The 2,302-nt window shown below is 40.9% G+C and overlaps 1 protein-coding gene across 1 annotated transcript in view; it reads left to right on the top strand.

Moving 5' to 3' along the window:
* Positions 1–228: 228 nt before the first annotated feature.
* Positions 229–2,302, top strand: part of LOC106877438 (metalloreductase STEAP4) — a 12,538-nt gene continuing 10,464 nt past the window's right edge. Inside the window, exon 1 of the mRNA XM_014926338.2 lies at positions 229–637. The gene's annotated coding sequence lies outside the window, so the exon portion shown is untranslated. The remainder of the gene's footprint in view (positions 638–2,302) is intronic.

The raw sequence follows: 2,302 nt of genomic DNA on the forward strand, positions 1-2,302 counted from the left end.
ATCCTATCGGTTTCTTTTGCTGAACCGCTAAGTTACGGGGGACATAAACCAAACCAACAACGGTTGTCAATCACTGGTTGGGGGACAATCGCAAATTCAAAGACACACACACACGCATGTGTATATATATTATTGTATTTTAATTATAGAACTTATATTCATCGTCGGCGCGGTTGGCGAGGCTTCGGGTGATCCAGGGAGTACAGTGGAAAATATTAAAATAGGAAAAAAAATAATAATATTGAAAGAAACCATCTTAGCTTTTGTGTCAGTTTAAAGTACATATAACACTGTCTGCAGTAAGATCGAGGTTATAGATACAAGCTAGCGTTGTTTATATATCTATCGGGAATCATTCATACTTTGAGAGAGAGAGAGAGAGAGAGAGAGCGAAGAAAACGGTGGAGGGGAAAGATAGTAAGAGACAGAGAGACAGAAACGAAGAGAATAAGAGGCAAGATGGCAGAGAAAGAGAGGGAAAAAGATGATGAGAGAGAGAGAGAGAGAGACAGAAAGTTATTGTTGCTACTGCTGCTAATTTAAGGCAGATTGAGAACACAAACTTTGTCAGACTCACATTCGCATTCGGACACTTAAAAACGAACACTCCATTCGATCATTTGATAAGGAATACAAGGTAAGTTTGTATGCCTCTTCTACCTTGTCGTCACTATTCATCGGTGCGCGCGCGCGCGTCGCTTTGTCTCTCTCTCTCTCCCTCTCCCTCTCCCTCCCTCCTTTTTTCTCTGCATGTCTTTCTCCTCTACCTCTCTTGCCAAAGCCAACGTCGGGGAACCTGTGTGTGGTCACTCAATTTGCTAGAAGTAGCAGCATTAAAAGAATTTCCCTCTTATCGTCTTAAAAACCTTCGGACACATTAGATAATGGATAATGTAAAGTAAACGGGATAGTCACGGTTGGCTGGATAGCTTTGATAACAAGGTTCTACAAATCTAAACAACAGGTGATGTTTACAAGTCTGGCAAAAGTCAAATTAACGTTCTCTCTTATATAACGGGTCAACTCTACAAGAATCTCTGCACGCTAAACATAGCAGCCAGAACACACGATTCATGGAAGCAGTAGAACAAAAAAAGAAAAAGAAGAAAAGAAAATAAACCTTGTGCTGTTTAACACGTTATTTTACTTTATGTTCTGAGTTCAAATCCTGCCCACGTCAACATTATTTTTTTTTATCTTTCCCAGGATGCTGGGCAGAAGGGGAAAGATACGAGGTTGAAAGATGGATCCGATTGATAAATGTACCTATAGATAAAAGGTGTAAGCACTGATGTGTGATTGAGGTGTTCACTTCTCGGCCGCGTAAGTCATGTCCGATGGGCAGATTTGATCCCACTACGGGGTACCTTGCTCGAGAGTGCAAGCCTGCAAGCTATATTGTGGTAACGTTTGCGATAACCAGTAAGTTGTGAGTGGAGTGGAGGAAATATGGTCTAAGCACCCCTTATAGCCTCTCATAGTGGAGGCGCAATGGCCCAGTGGTTAGGGCAGCGGACTCACGGTCATAGGATCGCGGTTTCGATTCCCAGACCGGGCGTTGTGAGTGTTTATTGAGCGAAAACACCTAAAAGCTCCACTAGGCTCCGGCAGTGCCAACAACAATAGCCTCTCATAACTTTTTTATATTTTGGAATTTTCAGAAAATTTTTGCGAATTTCTTCCCACGAGAATCCATACAATTTTATATATAAAAAATTGTGTGCTATTAAAGGGCGATTTAGCTGTTGTTTTTAGCACATCTCATGACCATCTGGTACTTTCCTCGTTTCTTTATCATTGACATGTATTGATGTTTTTCAATATTTTGTGTGTGTGTGTGTGTGTTTGTCCCCCCAACATCGCTTGACAACTGATGCTGGTGTGTTTACGTCCCCGTAACTTAGCGGGTCAGCAAAAGAGAAACCGATAGAATAAGTACTAGGCTTTCAAAGAATAAGTCGATTTGCTCGACTAAAGGTGGTGCTCCAGCATGGCCGCAGCCAAATGACTGAAACAAGTAAAAGAGTAAAGAGTACACCCCAATCCCCTTCCCTCCCAATTCTATGGCCTTGGACCTCAAACAGGCTATCCACATGCAAGAAATAACAGCCAAATCTCACAAAACTGCAATATTGATATTGAAATTTTGAAAATGCGATTTAAAAAATTTTTTTTTTTCAGAATCGGATCCTCCATAACCAGAAACGAGGGATTCCATAAAAAAAAACAAAAACAATATATATCCATTTTCCCGAAAGTTATGACGGAAAAATCGGATCTTGTGAATTTTCCGAAAGTCCTC

This window comes from Octopus bimaculoides, chromosome 30, assembly GCF_001194135.2.
Source record: "Octopus bimaculoides isolate UCB-OBI-ISO-001 chromosome 30, ASM119413v2, whole genome shotgun sequence".
Taxonomy (NCBI): domain Eukaryota; kingdom Metazoa; phylum Mollusca; class Cephalopoda; order Octopoda; family Octopodidae; genus Octopus; species Octopus bimaculoides.